The following is a 21,554-nucleotide window of genomic DNA, read 5'->3' as shown; positions in this document are numbered from 1 at the left end:
GTGGGAGTACCATTGACCTTGAAGAGATTCAAGAGTCAACCAATGAAGGAACCTTAGATGACACTAGCACTCAACTAGAGGAAACAGTTCCTGTTAAGCCAGTTGATAAATCATTACCTCTTCAAAGATCCACTAGGGTGAGTGTGCCACCCGAGTTGTATGGTTTTCATATTACTTCAGACGGTTACACATTCATCAGTGACAGGACACTGGTGAACTTAGATGAACCAGTCTCTTACAAGGAAGCAATGGCAGTCCCAGAGGCTTCCAAGTGGAAAGAGGCAATGGACAGTGAGATAAAGTCCATGTATGACAACCAAGTTTGGAATTTGGTTGATAATGCACCAGGTCGTAAGACAGTTGGGTGAAAATGGATCTTCAAGAAAAAGATAGACATGGATGGGAATGTACACACATTCAAGGCTAGACTGGTTGCGAAAGGTTTCACACAAACCCCATGGGTTGACTATGATGAAACTTTCTCGCCAGTAGCCAAGATTAAATCTATCAGGATATTGCTCGCCATAGCTGCCTTTCATGACTATGAAATCTGGCAGATGGATGTCAAGACTGCTTTCCTTAACGGGAAATTGGCTGAGGATGTTTACATAAGTCATCCAGAGGGTTTTGTTGATGCAAAGTTTCCCAATAGAGTGTGCAAGCTTGAGAAATCCATTTATGGATTGAAACAAGCATCTCGCAGCTGGAATCTTTGCTTCCATGAGAAAGTCAAAGAGTTTGGTTTTTCTAGAAGTGAAGATGAGTTTTGTGTGTACATCAAGGCTACTGGGAGTATAGTAACTTTTCTGGTGTTATATGTCGATGACATATTACTCATTGGGAACGACGTTCCAACCTTGAAAGAAGTTAAGTCTTGGCTTGGAAAGTGTTTTGCCATGAAAGACCTTGGAGAAGCTGCCTATACTCTTGGGATTAGGATATTGAGAGATAGAAAGAAGAGACTGATTAGACTTAGTCAGAGCACATACTTGGATAAGGTACTAAAGAGGTTTAGTATGGAAAATTACAGGAAGGGAGAGCTACCTATCCAGAGCAACACAAAATTGAGTAAGACTCAATGCCCTAGTACAGACGAGGAAATAGCTGACATGAGTCGTGTACCATATGCTTCCGCTGTCAGATCGATCATGTACGCTATGACATGTACTCGCACTGATGTGGCCTTTGCTTTGAGCATGGTCAGTCGCTATCAGGGAAACCCGGGTAGAGCTCATTGGATAGCAGTAAAGAATATACTCAAGTATTTACGAAGAACGAAGGACTTGGTCCTTGTACTTGGTGGCAATGATACTCTGAGAGTAGATGGTTACAGTGATGCCAGCTTTCAAACGGATAGAGATAACTTCCATTCTCAATCTGGCTGGGTATTTCTACTGAATAGAGGAGCAGTTACTTGGAAAGGTTCCAAGCAAGATACGGTGGCTGATTCTACTTGTGAATCAGAGTACATAGCAGCGAGTGAAGCGTCTAAAGAAGCAGCTTGGTTAAGGAACTTCATCGGGGATCCCGGAGTTGTTCCAACCATCCAGGAGCCTATGGAACTGTTTTGCGATAATGAGGGAGCAGTTGCCTTAACTAAGGAACCGAGAGACCATGGTAAAATCAGACATATCGACAAAAAGTACCATTTCATCAGGCATAGAGTAGAAGAAGGCCATCTTGTTGTAAAGAGGGTATCATCTGAAGATAACCCAGCAGACCCCCTCACAAAGGGTCTGAGTAGGGCTAAGCATATTCAGCATGCTCGGAGCATAGGACTGAAAGATGATATTAGTTTTAGTAGTTAGATTAGTTTTGTCCTGAAGCTTGTAACAAAGTAAATGTAATTGACTTTTGGTGATTAAATAATAAAGTATTATGTATGAGTTTACTACCTTTTGTCAATTGTTTATTATTGTGTTTCATATTTTGCATGTTTTACTTCCCGAATAATATGATTATTCAAACTCCACAGTCGCTCGTACTTTTGGAAGTAAGTACTGAATTAACACTGTCATGAATTGGATTGCAAATTGTCTAAGGATAGACATGGCAATAGAATTGTTGCAATGTTCATGAGTACTCAGAGAGTGAGATTTGAGTATTGGATAAACTCACGCTCAGAGTATTACTTCATGGAATTCATCACGAGTAATACTGAGACAATAATATCTATGATCTTGAAACAGAGATATATGAGTTGTAATTTGCAAGTCGGCTATACATTGGTGATACGAAAACGCATCATTAACTTGGTGTTATAAAACGTATTGTCATGTATGGTTTGATGAGTAAAAGATACAAGCATATGAGTCAATGTTTATTCGTTCCATTTTCCCTAATGGGAAAAGTGATATTTGTGGGCCCCTCGATGATTTGGTGTTGACTTATGTGTTGGGCCCAGCCAGGACTAAATTGATGTGTTCAATTAGAAGTCCTACGTCATCACAAATCAGGAATCGGGAAACATAGATTCTAGACAAAGAGGTTGATTACATTCCATGTCTTTTGTCTAGGGATATCTAGCAGAACGAAGGATTATATGATCACTTATCTTAGGACATGTAACTGACTGGGTCAGAGTTCGGCAACAGTTTTTTGGAAGCTACAATTTGCTGGTCAAATTTAGAAGGCATACTAGCAATTATAGTTACAGACTTATCCAAGTGGGAGACTGTTGGATTAGGTGTCTAAGCCCATAACTATAATTGGTATGTACTTGAATTGATAACAGCACAGTCCTTTTGGGTTGCCCTCAAACCTAGCAACCGGACAAGGAAATTATGAAAGGAGAGATATTAATTTATTATAAGATTAATAAATTAATATAAATGAATTTATTAATATGTTAAAAGGTTAATATATTATTTAGAAATCATTATGTTTAATTAATAGTTAGCCAGAAATTAATCAGAATTAATTTTAGGGTTAAAAGTATTAATTATAAAGTGCAGGGACTAGTTTGCAATTAACTGATAGTTGAATGGAAGGATCCAGAAACCCCTTGGAAGGAGGTGGACGAAAACCCTAGGGGAAACCCTAGAGAATTCGTCCAAGGGGTCCAAGATAAGGCCCTTGGGTTTTGCTTAGGCCCTAAGCAAAGGATAACTAGGGTTTCCCCTAAACCCTAGATCCTTCAACTATTTAAGGAGCCTCCTGGCTCACATTTTAGGTCACTGATTCTTTGGAAGAAACCCTGGCCGAAATTGCATACTCTCTCCATCCTCTCCCCTTCTAGTTTCCTTCTTGCTAGTTCTTGGGTGTGATTCCATTAGAGGCGTTACACTTGTGGTGGTAAGCTTTCAAAAAGATCAAGATCAAGATCAAGAGGATTATCAATTGTTAGCTATAACAACTGAAAGATATTTTAATCTTAAACCCTAGTTTGTTAATTTCGAAATTAGCCTCTTTCCTCTAGGGTTCTTATTTTGCAATTCAAAGTTGTATGTTTAATAGTTAAAACATAGATCCAAAGTAGGTTGCATGTGAACTTAGGAATTGTTTTCTAGTTTATTTGTTTTACCTAAAACCCATCACATATAAGCACAATATCTCAAATCAAATAAAAGATAAATACATAATACATACCAACCACAACATCGGGCGCTGCGCGGACCTCCTCCGCAGTCAACTGGAAAGCTCTCCCACGAGCCATTGGTGCCTCGGCCTTCACTGGTCGAACCTCGGTAGCCCTAGCAGCAGGCGCAGATCCCTACGTTGATCCCTGAAGTAGCTGAGGGCACTTGGCCTTCCGATGGCCGGTCTGGTTGCAATGGAAGCAAACCGAAAATCACTTGGGGAAATGTCACACCCCAAAACCACGAACGGCGGAAACGTTCAGGGGTGGAGGACGTCATGTATAGTATCACAACAGTGTAATATAATAAACAAGCAACAACATCATCCATTGCATTATAAGTAGAGTTTTAATACATGTGTGTTCTTTCATAATGTACAACAATAAAATGAATAATCAAAATAAAGCGAGTCTTGTCTGTGCTCCATCTTCTCCGGTAACATGGCCATCGCACCTGTCTAATTGATGACCTGAGAATACAAGTTATTTTGAAAGCGAGTATCAGCTTTAAAGCTGGTGAATTCATAAGTATTTATGTGATATTGTCCTGTTTTGGAATGTTGTTAAGAATGTCGTATAAATCCTTAAATAGAACAGTTGATATAAGTATGAAATGTAGTCTTCTACCAAGACCCGAATGTTTTGTTATGACAGAGTAAAATGATAGTTTTTCCTTTCTATCGACTAGTACTAAGAGTACTTAGTCTAACTCATCGTTTATGTGAATATCTCACAAAATAAAGTAAAATAGGAAAATGATTTGATAGTCTTCTACCAAGACCTAAACGTTTTGTAAGTAAAATGATAGTTTTCTTTTCTATCGACTAGTACTAAGAGTACTTAGTCTAACTCATCGTTTATGTGAATATATCACAAAATAAAGTAAAATAGGAAAATGATTTGATAGTCTTCTACCAAGACCCTAATGTTCCGTTATGACTAAGTAGTCTTCTACCAAGACTCGAATGTTCTGTTATGACTAAGTAGTCTTCTACCAAGACTCGAATGTTCTGTTATGACTAAGTAGTCTTCTACCAAGACTCGAATGTTCTGTAAGTAATATGATAGCTTTTCCTTTCTATTGACTAGTACTAGAGTACTTAGTCTAACTCATCGTTTATGTGAAAGTATCACAGAATAAAGTAAACAGGAAAAATATAATCATGTAAGTGTTATTATCTTGGGTTACTAGGAAAAACACAACATCGCCGAAGCGAAAGATAGACCCTATGGACATTCGAAGAGTGTCCCCTCATCCTCTGTAGCGGCAGCAGGGTGGAGGGAGGGTTAGTCCCCGTATCGATCTCTTAATACAGATCGTCAACCTAATGATCCTCCGAAGATTCACATCTCATCCACTATTGCAACAATGGACAGAGGGATGGTTAGTCCCGTCACTGACTACTAAATAAGTGACAACCTTAGACATCCGTAGACGTTCATCGACCACTGGTGCTAATCAGTGGGATTCGGAATGGTAAGTCCCGCCGAATTATCCCATTGAACTGGGGTAGGAAAGATAATTTACACAGTAAATACTAATAAATCATCCCCGTAGTTCTAAGTACAAGTATCCAGGTAAGTAAATACAGGATAATGCACCTAAGTAACAGTCTTCCTGTATGGTGTTCATGTAAGTGTGTTCATGTAATAGGTAAGTATATGTAAACATATTCATGTATCAGGTAATCCTAAGTAAGTGTACTCATGTATCATGTAAGGTATTGGTATAGACTCATGAATGAACTGACTCTTGTGTGATTCCTTGTAATAGTAATAATGTTTGATATCTTCTGATTATCCCTATGATAGCTAACTGGAAGGTAATTGGTTGTTTACGTAGGTTTATGCACTCTTGCTACCCAAGAGTATTGGAAACTAAATGAAGGGTGAAAACTAAAATCTCTAACATATATATGAACATATGCGCATAAGTATAGTTTGATTCAAGAAGGTAAAATAATGGTTTTGCAAGATATCTAGGAGTTTTGAACAATAATTAAAAATGACTTGATGTCATATTTATAAACATTTCAAAACTAATACTTTTGTTATCAAGGTATTTTAAGATAGAAAACCATTTCATGTAACACCTTTTGACATATGTGAAATCTACTGAGTGAAAACACAATTATAAAATACATAAGATTGATTTAATAACATATTGTTTTCTACTTGTATTCCCCCCCCCCCCATTAAGGCATTTAAAATCATTTAAAACATTGATTAAAGGGTATGAACTCACCTGTAGTTGGTGATTGGGATGAACTGAGCGGTATAGGATTGCTAGGTGTCAAGCGAGGCCTTGTACACACACTACGATCCTAATGGACATATAATCACACATATATGCATTCAATTAGTCTTAAATTACTAATTGATAAGGTTAAGACATCCTAGACATAATAAACACTTTATATAAGTGTTTTAAGCCCTAAGGATTGCATCTAAGCTATTGTGGGACAAGGTATTTGTGTTTAGGGTTCCAAAGAACCCCATATATGAGTTTACTCCTCATATACTAACACACATGGAGTTTACGGTTGTAAACTCTTGAGTTTACGGCCGTAAACTCCCAACCATGGGGTATTTGTGTGTTTTGAAGTCCCAAATGATTTCTAGAATTATTCTAACTTGGTGGTTCCATCCTTGAAGGGGTTTAAGGTCTAGAAATACTCCAATTAGGAGTTTACGGCCCCAAGGCCATTCCCCTTGGAGTTTACGGCCGTAAACTCCCTTGGGGTGTTGCTTTTGTTGTTTTCAAGCCTCATGCATTTGAAGGATAGGTTCTAGTCAATTGTTTAAAGCTAATGAGGACCCTAGGCACACTTTGGTGCATTTGTTTGGTGTTTACGGCCTAGGAGCATTACCAAGGCCGTAAACTCACTTCAAGAGGTGATTTTGATGCTTCCAAGTCTCTTGCACATGTGGTATAGGTTCTAGGCTTTTATTCCAAGCATATGAAGGCATTAGGCACACTTTGGTGCCCCTTTAGTGAGTTTACGGCCCATGAACCATTTCATGGTCGTAAACTCTCTTTGAAATGTGATTATTATGTGTTTAAGGCCTTAGATTAAATGGGAAACAATTCTATGTAAAGGTCTAGGGCTTTAGGTGTATTAATAACACCCTTTGGTCCATTTTCATGGAGTTTACGGCCTAAGATTGCTCTTGGGCCGTGAACTCCCATGTGTTTGTGTTCTTTGATTGTTTTCTTGTCCTTAGTACACCTACAATTGAGTCTAAGACAGTAGCATAACATAAGGAACAAGCTAGGCTCGGTTTCGGGAGTTTACCGCCCAAGAACACCTTGGGGAGTAAACTCCTAGATCTAATGATTTAGCCATCTAAATCATGTTATAAGCACCTAATAAGCATTCTAACATTACTAGAAAGAGTTACTCACGTTTTGGTATAAAAACCCGAAGATCCGTGAGAGAGAAAATGGCTTTTCTCTAGTTGGAAATGTGAATAATTAATAAATTTGGTTCAGAAATCTATTTATAGTCCTGAGATATTTTTGGCAGAAAATATTTTTATTCCTGAAATGATCTCTAATATAACAGAGTGTTGGAATAACAGTGTTGCACAAAGCCCTAGTGCACCCACTCTCCTGATATTTCCTGAAGTGTAAACCCTAAATTACTCAAACTTACTCGAAAAGTCCGAAGATTAACTGTGACTGCTTTAACTTCTATTGAAGTGATATAGTTTGTACAGAATGGAAATTTCGAATTGTCACAGGCAATCCCTCGCAATATGCCCCTCCTTCCCGCACTTGTAGCATACTCCTGCCCGGCACGACCCCTCGTGACTCTTGTCGCACTTCCCACAAGTGCGGCCCTTCGCGCTCCCAGATCTCGAATCAGCGGGTCTGGCCCGCTTGGCTGTTGGTTGAGACTGAGCCGGCCGCCGATCCATCCTCTGTGACTCGGCCTCCTACCTGGCCTGAGTCTCCAATTCAATCTCCCTCTTCCGGGCATTTACCTGGAGCTCAGCAAATGTCCGGTAAGTCGAGTTCACCACGAACTCCCGAATATCTCTCCTCAGAACACTCAGATACCGGCTCATGCGAGCCTGCTCAGAAGACACCTGCTCAGGGCAAAACATCGCCCTCTCATGAAACTTCCTGGTAATAACTGTAACAAAATCAGTACCCTGCTTGAGGGTCAAGAACTCCTGAATCAAACGTTCCCTCTCCACCGGGGGAACATACTTGTCTCTGAACATGGTGGTGAATCTCTCCCAGGTCACCTCAGAAATCTCTGCCAGAGTGAAGCTCGCCGTCACGAACTTCCACCAAGCCTTCGCTCCCAAGCGGAACTGGTTCAAAGCGAACCATACCCTCAAGTGCTCTGGACAAGAACACGTATAGAAACATCCCTCGATGTCAGAGATCCATCTCATCGTAGCAATCGGGTCTTGCGTCCCATCGAACTCTGGGGGCTTCGTGTTGCTGAACTCCCGAAACAACAACGAGTCACCTCCCTGAGGTCTGGCAATAGCAACAACAGCAGTAGCTGCAGCAGCCGCAGCCTCAGTCACTGCTGCATATCGCTCATCAAAGGTCTCAATCAATGTGGTCTTGATGTCCCCGAACATCTCTGGAATCTCAGCCCGGATGGCAGCAGCCACCTCCTCATGAATCAATCGACGGATCTCCTCATCGCTGACACCACTGCTCTCAGGTGTGTGTCGTGTCCCAACCATGATGCCTCTGAAATACAACATATAAACATCAGAGACTCGATCGAGCATACTCGCACTCGATAACGCAACCCTACTCATCCTCCAATATCCAAAGGATTCTTACTTGGACTGCTCATTGATCCGGTGTCTTCAATAGTACGTACCCTATACTACTGACCACACCGCATCAGCATTCACCCCAAGTCCTCCTCCTTGGATCCTGGATCACAAGTACTCTACTCTCACTATGCATTGGCTACCCTCTGATAGACCTCTCATGAGCTCCTATCTGCTACCTACTCGCTCTCAAGGCATCTCATAGCAGAAGAAATCTCCTAGGCTAAGGCATCACAAATCAGGCCACTCTAGTCCTAATATGAATACCAAGCCTACTCTAGCATACATAACATAACATAGCATATCTCATAACACATAATGTAAGGGTATTTTGGGGATTCACCGTTCGGGCGCTGGCTGATAGTACACACTGCTCAGCTCTGGTGGTCTCAAAACTCCTTGCTCTTTTAGAAAATTTAGTTTTTATCATTGAAAATTTCTCAAATCCTCGGTTTGAGTTCAGATACGCCCAAAGGTGCATCCGAGTCCCTCAAACCAAGGCTCTGATACCAACTTGTAACAACGTAATTTCCAAAACAAATTTTTCATTTTTCAACAACCAAATTTATATAAAAATATTCTCACAAGTATTCAACAATAGTTATCGAAACATAACATTTCCCAAGATCACAAAATCAAATCCCTTCTCTAGTGTGTACGGGTCATGCCGGCGCCTTTCCACGGTCCTCGCTAGTACCTAAAACACATAACACAACAACTGTAAGCATAAATGCTTAGTGAGTTCCCCAAAATACCGCATACAACACATATGCCACTCGAGGCTATAGCATGACCCTCCGGTCGATGTGTCTCAGCGGGACCCTCCAAACCCGTAGCTCGTTGGACCCTCTGGTCCGGTCATAGCTCGTTGGACCCTCCGGCCCGGTCTGTATCATTGGACCCTCCGGTCCGGTCTATAAAATCATACAACATACATATAACACATAGCACATAATCTCATACATAACACATAAGACCCTCTGGTCAACACATAATACCACTCTAGGTAACGTATAGTGAGAAGACTCACCTCGTGTAACTCGGTAACTCGGAAATCTCGGACTTAGTGAAGTAAGACCTAGCCTCCGCCTAATCATATGAAATAAACACTAGTCAACAACATATTTCCCAAGGCTAGACCATTCCCTCTGATCACTCTCAGGAAAGGTAAAAGACCATTTTACCCCTTACTTGGCTCAAATACACTAAAGTTGACCAAACCCTAAAAGTCAACAAAAGTCAACCCTTTGGGTTACGCTGCGCATACCAAACGTGTACGTTGGGCGTACCCGGAGCCTTCACAGAATCGGGGTATGCGGCCCCTTACGCCGCGCGTACCGGGATTACGCCCAGCGTAATACCCTGTTTCCTTATCCATCTCATTCAGGTCTTAATCGGTTAAGACTTGCATCCAAAATTCAGATCTGACTCCTCTAATATTACTTAATCCATAAAGTTGAAACATTTAAGCCTTTGCATGGCTGTAAAGGTCACTTTGTTCTCAAAACACCTTTCCTCTTTCCATAATGAGACTATAACTCATCCATGACACAAGATCCACGTCCAAGACTAGATTTTTATGAATCCTCAACACCATATACACTAGAAAAGGTCATATCTAAGCTCATGGAGACTCTTTGCACACAAAGTCTCCAACTTTGAACCAAAAACCCTAAAAATGGTCCAAAAAGCAAAACTTATGAACAACAAGGAAAGCTTTGAGCTTTTTACCTCAGAAGGGATCTTCAACCACTGTAGAACATGGATCTACACTTGTTCTTCAACTTCTAGCTCCAACAATGGCTCCTCCTTCTCCTTCTTCACCTTGAAAGGATAACTTCAAGCTCAAAAACACACACACAAGCTAAAGCACAGATCTCAGCTCTCAAAGGACTCACTCAAGGGGATATGGTGGCTAGGGCAAAGGACTACATGTTCCTTTATAGTGCACAAGCTAAAAATTAGGGATTGCATATGGGCTCACTACGCCCAGCGTAACCCCTGGGTACGCCCAGCGTACCCGGGTGAGTTCGAGTTCAATTTTAGCGCGTGAGTACGCGCGGCGTACACCTCAATACGCCCAGCGTACTCACCAATCCAACATACAACTTTAAGGGACTAATTTGCCAACTCTCCAAAATAGAAGGATCATAAAGCTTAACTGGATTTCGGGCTGTTACAAGACGCATCTTCACAGTACCTATATATATATATATATATATATATATATATATATATATATATATATATATATATATATATATATATATATATATTGTACGCTTTAAGTTCTATAAGAGTTATAACCAGAGTCTCCTGGAGGGGGGAGCGAGAATTTGTGTATAGATCTATACGGGGTTGACACCCCGCACCTTCGTTGTTTGCTACAGCTAGACCGTCCAGTCTAGGGTGACAAATGTCTTAAACGAAACTGATTCCTAAAGAACGTTAGAACAGGCACTCCATAATATTAGTATGGTTATAACGACTCACTAAGAATATAAAGTTACTATTTAGTACTTTACACAAGTTACACCTTTCGATTATAAACAACTATTGTCTGGATACATCAAACGAAGCTTTTACCACACAAGTCCTAGGGTTTTAGTACTACCATTTTTATACATCAGAAAATATAGGATTTTCTGGGGAAACGATTTTATATGATTACGAAAAACGATAAACTAGAACACACATGCAACTATACTTGATTGGAAACAATACTTATAACCATTTGATAAGAAAATATAGGATTTTCAGGTTTTCAAACTAACACAAATTTTTATACAAAATGCTTATGAACTCACCAACATATATTATGTTGATGCTTTTCAAATGACTTGTATTCTCATGAAATCAATAAGCAGGTCAGTGACATGGGGATTCAAGATTATTTTGATGTAGTTTGGAATTTATTCAATGTTGTCTCTTTTGTGTATTTCAAGAACATAAACAAGATGTAAAACAATGTAAGTTTGTTATATTGATGTATGATGTTTGGATTTGTTATGTTTCATTTATATGGAATTGTTATGATATTGCACAATGACGTTACCCGCCTCCGGACATTTCCGCCGTTCTGGTCCGGGGGTGTGACAGATTGGTATCAAAGCATTGTTTATAGTGAACAAGTATATCTAGCCATAAAAAATATACAACTATAAATACAATGGGACTAAAACACTCTAACTATAAGTATACATACTTGATAGGGTCGTATCATAATAGGAACAAAACAAAAAGAACTTAAAGGTTGAACACTACAGTCAAACCTGGATAGTTATGTAATCATATCTGGGATAAATATAGCTTGATCAACTATATTTATTTGAGATATGACCAACATGTGTTTGGGAGTGGTAGTGGTGTTGCGACAAGTCTAAAACTTCCCAACTCGATATCCAAAAGTTTTAAGAGCCAATCCTAAACAAGTAAAATATTGTAGGAGTACTTTGGAACCTATTTACACACACTCTCCTTACACGTTTCTCACCCCTCGTGTAGACACTATGGTTGGATTTCATCATCCTGGAGATCCTTATTTCCCAACCAGGGGAATGGCGGATGGTTAGAGCCCGAGGAAGAACCCAAGGAGGAGCCAGAGGAAGAACTCGAAGAGGAACTATAAGAGAAGCCCAAGGAGGAGGAGCCTATGGGAGGACTGGCAGAACCGGTAGCCGAATCGAATGAGGAGGCGGATGGCAGTGACGTTGATGACTCGGACGTTGAGTCCGAAGTTATCAATCCTCCCTATATGGCAAGGGTTCCCGCATACAGGATGGACCTCAATGGTCCTACGCCTCCACGGGTGCACGAGATCTGGAGGTGGAGTCGTCAACAAGGAGTACGACCTCCATTTGGTATGAACCGGGACTACTACGACTTGAGTCACGGTGGACCTGCAGTTCGAGCCCTGCCTGTGATGGTAAGGAAGACACGCGACATTGGTGAGCAGACACAGGCAACCGCTGGCAAATTGGTGGCCATGAGGGCTTCGGTTGAGCGCGCGGAGAAGATGACACAGGAGGTAGTCAAGGACTACCAAGCACGCCAGGCAGCATTAGAAGCGCGGCTTCAGGACGCCGAGCACCACCTGGCTAGACTTCAGGGTGCATCTACCTCTTTGTTAGCACCACCAGACTCTACTCGTCACGGCTAATACCGTTTACTCACCACCGTATCGATTTTACTTTATGCACTGCTCTATGTATTATCGACTACATGATTAAGTGATTGCACTACTCATGGAGTCGTTACTATGTTAGATTTTATTTCACTTCATGTATTGTATGACTTATAAAGGCAAATTTTCATGTACTCAAGAAACTATTATCAATGGAAAACGGATATATATATTTTTCTCATGATGTGTAACCCTTTATGTGCTCTATTACTATTATTACATGTTGATTTTATGCACACACTTGCTTGTATGCAACCGAATCACCGATACTATTCTATAATCAAGAAATCGTGAAACAAAATACATTTGATACTCATTGTCCTTCTGATCCATGACAGAAAGATGCCAAGGAGACCGATCCGTAAGAATAACAACACAACACCACCACCGCCGCCCTTGCCGGGGATGAACTCTGCGGCCTTTCAAGGGGCAGTTTCAGCTGCAGTAACAACAGCTCTAGCTCACATTCAAAACGGAAATAATGGTGGTGGAAATGGCCAAGGGACGGGAAGTTCCCACCAAGGGATGAATCAAGGACCTGTAAAGGCCTGTACCTATAAGGACTTTTCCAACGCAAGACCCCACACTTTCAACGGGACTGGAGGAGTCACAGCTTTGAAACGATGGATCGAGAAGGTTGAGTCAGTGTTTGAGATATGTGAATGTCCGAAGGGGAGTATAGTTAAATTTGCGGCTTGCACCTTCATCGACCAGGCATTGTCTTGGTGGAACGATCACCTTGAGGCCATGACACTCCCCGTTGCAAATGCCATGTACTAGGAGGAACTCAAGGAAATGTTAATCGCCGAGTACTGTCCCCGAGGGGAGGTACAAAAACTCGAGCAAGAACTGTGGAACCTTACGGTGTAGAACTCGGACATTGATGCATACATCTCGAGGTTTAATGAACTAGCCCTTTTGTTTCCTGGTATGATCACGTCCGAGGGAAAGAAGGTTGAACGATTCATCTGGGTGTTGACGCCTCCCATTCAAGGTAATGTGATTGCCTCGAAACCCGAGACCTATGATAATGCAAAGTGCCTAGCCAAAAAGCTTTGTGATCACAGCGACAAGAAAAGTACCAAAGCGATCGAGGGAGAAAGCAAACAAGAAGGAGGGAACAAGAAGAACTGGGAGAACAAGTGTAAAGGATGACAAAATTCAGGGCCATCCAAAAAACCACAGACAGTTGCAGTCCATTCTGCTACCGCTCCAGCCCCAGCCTCAACCACAACAGTGCTAACAAAGTCATACGCGGGTTCCAATCCCAAATGTGACAAGTGTAACTATCACCACTACGGGGCATGCAAGGACTTCCAATGCACCAACTGCAATTGAAAAGGACACACTATCTGCTATTGCAAGATGCCTCCCACAACAAAACAAGCAGCCCAATGTCAACAACGTCGGAGCCAGCCGTGCATGTTACGGATGCGGGGAAACTGTCCATTTTAAACGTAACTACCCCAAGAACTACAATCAGAATGAAGGAAGGGTCCTAACGATGGTGCAAGGAGAGGCGATGCAAGATCCAACAGTGGTGACTGGTATGTTTCCCCTCAACAACTCTTATGCGTGCGTTTTATTTGATAGTGGTGTTGAGTGAAGCTTCGTAAGTCACGGATTCAAACACCTACTCAGTCAAAATCCCCACAAATTGAACGAAACTTTTACAGTTGAAATGGCCAATGGTAAAGCAGAATCAACCAATGATATCTACATAGGGTGCACACTAACATTAAATAATCACTCCTTCCTAATCAGTTTGATGTCTGTTAATAATAGGAGCTTTGATGTGATTGTTGGCATGGATTGGTTAAGCCCCCACCATGCTGAAATTATGTGTCACGAGAAGGCCGTTCGCCTTCATCTACCCAATGACGAAACCCTAATAGTTTATGGAGATAAACCCGGCGCAAACCTCTGACTCATTTATTGCATCCAAGCACAAAAGTGCTTGCATAAAAAGAATCGCTCCTTTCTTGCTCATGTCATGGATAAAACAAAGGAGGAGAAAAACATTAACGATATTCCTGAAGTACGTGACTTTCCCGACGTATTTCCCGAGGAGTTGCCAGGAGTCCTCCCAAGCATCAGGTCGAGTTTCGAATCGATCCTGTACCTGGAGCCACTTCAATCGTCAAATCACCCTACATGTTAGCTCCTTCCGAGATGCAAGAGTTATCTAGTCAATTAAGTGAACTTCTCGACAAAGGATTCATCAGGCCGAGCTTTTCACCTTGGGGAGCTCCGGTCCTGTTTGTCAAAAGAAAGACGGATCTTTCAGAATGTGCATCGATTATCGAGAATTAAACAAGCTCACCGTCAAGAATCGATACCCACTCCCTCGAATTGATGATCTATTCGACCATCTCCAAGGAGCCAGTTACTTTTCCAAGATAGATCTGAGGTCCGGATACCACCAACTATGAGTCCGAGAGGAGGATATCCCAAAGACCACTTTCCGAACCCGTTATGGGCATTTCGAATTTGTAGTCATGCCTTTTGGTCTCAAAAATGCACCAGCAACCTTTATGGACCTGATGAACCGAGTCTGTCGGCCGTTTCTCGACAACTTCGTGATTGTTTTCATCGATGATATACTCGTTTACTCTAAGAGTAAGGAAGAGCACAGTCGGCACTTACGACAAATTTTAGGAACACTGAGAGCAGAGAAGCTGTACGCAAAGTTCTCCAAATGCGAGTTCTGGATTCGTAGAGTGGAATTTTTGGGCCATATAGTCTGTGAAGAGGGAATACATGTGGACCCTACCAAGATCAAAGCTATCGAGGTTTGGGCAACCTCAAAAACCCCAACAGAAATCCAACAATTTTTAGGCCTTGTTGGATATTACTGAAGGTTCATCCAAAAATTTTCCAAAATCGCCAAGCCTCTCACCACTCTCACCCAAAAGGGTGTACCTTTCCATTGGAATGAAAAACAAGAATCTTCCTTCCAAACACTAAAACAAGCCCTTTGCAATGCTCCATTGATGTCCTTGCCAGAAGGATCGCAGGACGTTGTAGTATACTGTGATGCTTCAAATCAAGGGTTAGGTTGTGTGCTTATGCAACGCGGAAAGGTGATAGCCTACGCATCTAGGCAACTAAAGACCCATGAAGTAAACTACACCACCCACGATCTCGAGTTGGGGGTTGTAGTCTTCGCCTTAAAGATTTGGAGGCACTACCTATATGGTACAAGGTGCACCATTTTCACAGACCACAAGAGCCTTCAGCACATCCTGAATCAAAAGGAATTTAACATGAGACAATGAAGGTGGGTCGAACTGCTAAACGACTATGAGTGCGAAATCAAGTACCATCCAGGCAAAGAGAATGTGGTAGCTGTAACGCCCGTAGATCCGGGCTAGTTAATTTAGAGATAATAGGGGTCGAAAACGACTTTTCGACAAAAGATTATTTAGAATAAATAATCTTAACCAATTTGTATAATATGTCTCAAGGGTTCCGTACATATAAAGAGCGCCGAAATCCAAGTTATAACGAAGAAGTTATGACTCGTCGAAGTTTCACGACGGAACCGACACGGCATCGGGAAGACGTAAATAGTGAATTTATGATAAAACGACTTTTTGCCTTAGTTATCTAAATGAAAGTTGTAGAATATGTTAACTTGAGAGCGTCCATAAAAAGAACACCCAAATCTGACTTCGTGTGAGGAAGTTATGATTTTTCGAAGTTTCAGCTTAGTAGTGTACGACCCGAAAGTCGAATTCTAGTTCGAGCGGTTTTTGGCCTATGCGACCTAAATGAGAGTTGAATATCTCATTAATAGGAACTCAATGGTAAAAAGAAAGACGAAAACGGAGTTCGTATGAAGGAGTTATGAATTCTTCGCGGTCATTTAATAGTCTAATCTCCTCGTAAATATAAGATCGGTCGAGAATTAGCCGACGGAGTCTAAATGAAAGTTGTAGATCTTGTTTTTACCTACGCGTGGATATAAAGAACGTCAAAAACGGAGTTCTTATGTGAAAGTTATGAATTTTTTGAAAATTGGTTGATTTTCACCCTGTGTGTGATGCCATGTGTCAGCACCAGGTTGTGCCTAGCTATAGCCAGCCTGGCTCACGACGTGAGCACCTTAAAACTCATGACGTGAGTTACCCTCCAGCCTCCTATAAATAAGAGGTGAGGCCCTCTTCATTCCTCACACCTCCCCTCACTTCCCTCTCTCTCTAGAACTTCTCTCTAGCCCCAAAACCCCCCGAAAATCCTAGGGAACCTCCCTAGCACGAGGCGGAAGCCGCGGAGTGCCCGAAGGCTCTGAGAAAAAGAGCCTTTCGGCTCGAGAACGCCGCTCCAACGGTGCCCGGTTTTGAGAAAACCCGCTATAAGTGAGCTACGCCTACGCTATTTTTAATATAACTTTTATTTAATTATAGTAACGTTATTAGAAACTTATAATAAATACTTGGGATATTATTATGGGTTATATAAGTATTGTTTAATGCTTATATAATAGTAATAATAGCTAAACTATTAATTAGTCTCGGTGAATAATATACTAAACTCTAATGGTAATGATACTAGGTTTTGTCAAAGGAAAATTGTGTTAAGGGTAACGAAGTGCTGTCCGAGTGCCGAGTCATCACCGTATCAGGTGAGTGCATAGTCCTTTTCATCTTATACATAGATATGAAGTATTTAATATAAATTACGTGCTATGTGTGCATATTGTCTGTTACTTGTTGTCTATGTTGGGTGAAAGATTTTTATACATGCTTTAAATGATTTAAATTGTATATATATATATATATATATATATATATATATATATATATATATATATTATATCTACAAATATGTTGGGTAAAACATGGGTAGATGAAATATGATTCGAATGATGAGGTGAGAGGTGAAATAGACCATGAGGTAAGGGTGAAAGGTGGACGATGTGAGAAGCCTTGTACCCAAATGTTGGCCCCGTCATCTAGCAGAGTGTAGATGACAACTACAGACTATTCTAGACAGTCCAGTGGAACACTAGCAGGCTCGCAAACTGTAGGTGTTGTGAACGATGTGTTCACCAGTGTACTCTAAAAACCCATTGACATGTATTGTGAGTGGATTCTCGGAAACAATATTGTCGATAAACGAAATAGCCCTGGCAGCTATGGATTTAGTGCCCGTTGAGCAAATCCTGGCAGCTATGGATTTAGTACCCGTTGAGCAAACCCTGGCAGCTATGGATTTAGTGCCCGTTGAGCAAACCCTGGCAACTATGGATTTAGTGCCCGTTGAGTAAACCCTGGCAAAGATGGATTTTGTGCCAATTCCTTAGGAATGAATGAACGAGGAGTAGCTGATTCTTAAGGTAGATCCTTAAGAGTAAGAAGATAATGGGGATGGGTAATTGGGTTGATTGATTGTTTGATTGTTTAAACATAATAATTATATTATTGTGGGTTGAAAACCCTATGTACTCACCAGGTTTCCCAACCCGACCCACTCAGTTTATTTATATCATAGGTGTTGATATGAAGTCACATTACACTGAGAGATTAAAGAGGTGTAGATCACTAGTGTAAATGAATGTAAGTTCTGTTTATGCTCATGTTTCTGTATTGACAATGACATCCCAAATGTTTTAAAATGAATAAAAATACATTCCTTCGGAAATGCTTTGATAACGTATTTATCATGTTTTACTAGGAACCAATTTCGCAACATTTTTATCAAAAGAAGTACTCTGATTTTTATAAAGCATAAACAAAATCGGTATTTTCTGGCCGTGAAAATGGGGATGTCACAGTAGCCGATGCCTTAAGTCGAAAGGAATACTCGAGTCGCCGAGTAAAGACGTTAACAATGACCATCCATTCCCATATATCCTCACAAATCAAGGAGGCTCAGCAGGAAGCCTTGAAGCCAGAAAACGTCACCAATGAGGCATTGCACGGAATGTAAAAGAATTTGATGGTCAAAGAAGACGGAGCCTATTATCTTATGGACCGAATCTAGACACCGAGGTTCAGTGGATTTCGGGACGTGATAATGAATGAGGCTCACAAAACAAGTTACTCTATCCATCCGGGTTCCGACAAGATGTACCTGGATATCTAACGACATTATTGGTGGCCGAATATGAAAGCGGAGATTGCCACTTATGTTGGCAAGTGTCTCACTTGTGCCAAAGTTAAAGTGGAGTATCAGAAGCCTTCGGGTCTACTTCAGCAACCCTAAATACCCGAGTGGAAATAAGAGAGGATAACAATGGATTTTATAACCAAATTACCCAAGACGGCAAACGGTATGGATACTATCTGGGTGATCGTTGACCGATTAACAAAATCCGCCCATTTCCTGCCAATAAAGGAGACGTACAAAATGCAAAGGCTAATGCAAATATACCTGAAAGAGGTGGTGAGACTTCATGCAGTCCCTATATTTGTTATCTCAGATCGGGATAGTATATTCACCTCTCGTTTTTGGCAGTCGCTCCAGAAAGCATTGGGAACCCGACTAGATATGGGCACTGCCTACCACCCTCAGACTGATGACTAAAGCGAGCAAATTATTCAGACTCTAGAAGACATGCTCCGAGCATGTGTAATAGATTTTGGTAAAGCCTGGGATACCCACCTGCCCCTAGTTGAATTTTCATATAACGACAACTATCACACGAGCATAGTAGTCGCTCCCTTTGAGGCCTTGTATGGACGGAAGTGTAGATCGCCCCTTCGTTGGGTTGAAGTGGGTAACATGCATCTGGTCAAAGGGAAATTGCCGAACAACACCCTCATAGGACCAGAAATCATCCGAGAAACTACAAAGAATATAATCCAAATCAAAGCCCGACTCCAAGCATCGACTGACCGACAAAAGAGTTACGCTGACAAACGACGAAAACCTTTGGAGTTCCAAGTCGGAGATCAAGTGCTATTAAAGGTATCTCCCTGAAAAGGGATGTTCTATTTTGGGAAACGAGGAAAGTTAAACCCATGATACATTGGACCATTCGAGATACTTGCCCGAATTGGTCTGGTGGCCTATAAGCTGCAGCTACCTTCGAAGCTCAGCAACATACACCCCGTGTTCCACATATCAAATTTGAAGAAGTGCTTATCAGATGAAACCCTTATTATTCCTCTAGAAGAGATTGAGATAAATAAGAATCTCCTATTTGTCGAAGAACCAGTCGAGATAATGGATAAGTAAGTGAAGTGAATGAAACAGAGTCGCATTCCGATTGTGAAGGTTCGATGGAACGCTAAGTGTGGACCAGAATTCACTTGAGAATGCGAAGACCAGATGAAGCAGAAGTACCCTCACTTATTCTCGCGTTCATGATCCTACCTTTCAGAAGAATTTTGGGACGAAATTCCCTCTAACAGGGGGATGATGTCACAACTAGCATTTTTAGCTAGGAAATTTTGTCCTCGAGTAAAACATCAACTATTGTAAGGCTTGTATCAATGCATTTAAAGTTTACATTATGATTCCTAATGAACCGTGTGTTATAATGCAAAGCATATATGTCTCTCAATCTCTCCCAAATATCTCTATGTATCTCAAATCTCTCTCAAAACTCTCTATGTATCTCAAATCTCTCCCACATCTCTTTATGTCCCTCAAATCTCTCTCAAATCTTCCTATGAAGTTTTCTTAGTCGAAACCAACTCAAAATGAAAGGAGAAAACTTGAAGGAACTAGCCCAGATCGGAACCCTTTGGAGGCTTCGAACCCTCCCACCTGGACAATCTTGCTCCGGAACCCCCCCCCCTTATTTCGGAACCTAATGTGTTGCTCTGGAAGATCTCGCATGCTCCGGACCGAAAGTCTTTGCTACTTCGGAAGCCTTCACTGCCTTGGAAGGAAACGACTCTGAATCTACAAGAGGGACTTCGGAACAAAGGCTTGACTCTGAAATGGAGGATTTGCTCTGGAACCTCTTGAATCCACTCCAGAAATTGAGAACTGACTCCGGAACTTGAGATGAACTCCGGAACTCACTATTTGGCTCCGAATTTTAGACCATCTCGGAAATTTTCTTCATTTTAAGGCATTTTGACGTTAGGAATCCCACCAAACTCGTATTTTTCATAACTTAGACCCCTTAAACCCTTATTTTATGCCAAATTTGAATATTTAAAACGTATTTACATAAAAGAATAATTGATATTTATAAAAGTATTATATTAAATCATAAAGGGATAAGGGGGTTTGACTTTATGATTTGATGTGATCCCCCATTTCCCATGCAAATCCCAGTAAAACACAAAATAACCATGGATAACAAAGCTTTATCCACCAGTACTCCAAGAAAGTGTCAATTCACTCCTTATCCTCCGTATTAGAAAACGTGAACTACTCTTCCTCATATCCCACTTCTCATATCCACAATCTGTGAACTCCTGAGTGTGCTCTCAACTTATTCAAGCTTCAAGTCATATTCCTTCAAAGAAATTCCTAGAACTTTTTTGATATTCTAAAGTTCAAAGAGTTATCAAATCCTTTAAGTGTTAGAACTTGGAAACTCCTTAACACCTCTTCAAATCATCCAACAAGCTAAACCAATGTGAGCTTCATACCCCAACTTTTTCGAGTTTTTATTGTTTTTGGGGGAGAATACAAGTCAAAACCTTGTTTTAAACCTTTATTTATTTGCTTGTTATACTTGTATGCTAAATTATACGTGCTAAAGTTATGAAAACTCCAAGAACTCACAATCTTGGGCAAGTCTCAACTTTTTTAATTTTTTTCACAAATTATACAAAGAAGCAAGAACTAGTATGTTACAAAATATAAGTTACAAGTTTTATGACAAAAACCATAAGTATTTACGTCAAAAATTGCTTAAACAGGTATTTTGGAGGAAATTGACCACTTTCAATAATTCACATAGCTTTGAGCCACCTTTTGACAAATATGAGTCTTATTTGACAAATTATAAAATGAAGGACCATTTTGCCAACATCAAGAATATTGGGTCATTTTGACAAACCTGATTTAAAAAGGAAT

Source organism: Lactuca serriola, chromosome 5 (assembly GCF_051521515.1).
Source record: "Lactuca serriola cultivar US96UC23 chromosome 5, Lser_US96UC23_V15, whole genome shotgun sequence".
Classification (NCBI taxonomy): Eukaryota; Viridiplantae; Streptophyta; class Magnoliopsida; order Asterales; family Asteraceae; genus Lactuca; species Lactuca serriola.
This window is presented reverse-complemented; position numbering follows the sequence as displayed.